Source organism: Malus sylvestris, chromosome 13 (genome assembly GCF_916048215.2).
Source record: "Malus sylvestris chromosome 13, drMalSylv7.2, whole genome shotgun sequence".
NCBI lineage: Eukaryota > Viridiplantae > Streptophyta > Magnoliopsida > Rosales > Rosaceae > Malus > Malus sylvestris.
The window spans coordinates 10,054,901-10,055,580 of NC_062272.1; positions in this window are offsets into that span (position 1 = coordinate 10,054,901).

A 680-nucleotide genomic window follows, 5' to 3' on the forward strand; every position below is an offset into this window, starting at 1 on the left:
TGCACGTGTTATTATTTTATTAGTACATGCACTATAATAGGAGTGAACTTGATCCAGGTAAATGAAGATTTACTTACACCCTGGTAAGCCATTGTGGTTTCCAAATAAATGCTGTAATATTATGTGTTTTACTTTTTTCATAAAGTATTACATTATTAATTTGAGATGTCATGTTTTCGAAGCTGTAGGGAAATCTCTCTCCTAAAAGAGAAGCTGAGATCTTTGTTTAGTGAAAATGGCGGTTTGAAATAGGTGGTGGATCAGATCAGAGGTAGGTGGAAGGGTTCTGTGATGGCAATGGAAGTCTCAGTCACCAAGTTAATCATGTTTAAATGATGAGTTCACTGATGGAAAAAGAAATTTTAAGAAAGGATTTGATAAGAAATGAATCACTTACTGCAATTGGTTTTGTATGAGCTTGCAAAGCAAGAAACTTGGCTTAACTTTGTTTTCTACGATTGCTGGAGACTCTGAGTAAAGCTTAATCCACTTATGCTGTTTTGTGAATGGAAAAATTGGGTTGTTGAGGGGGCACTACAAGAGAAAAAAAACTCACTTTCGGTGATATGCTGACGGCATGTTAAGTCAATCATGCACTGTTTTTATCACTTTATTATATTTAATTTTTTTTTTATGTAATACATGATTGAGTTCAAATACCGTCAATATAGCATTCCAGA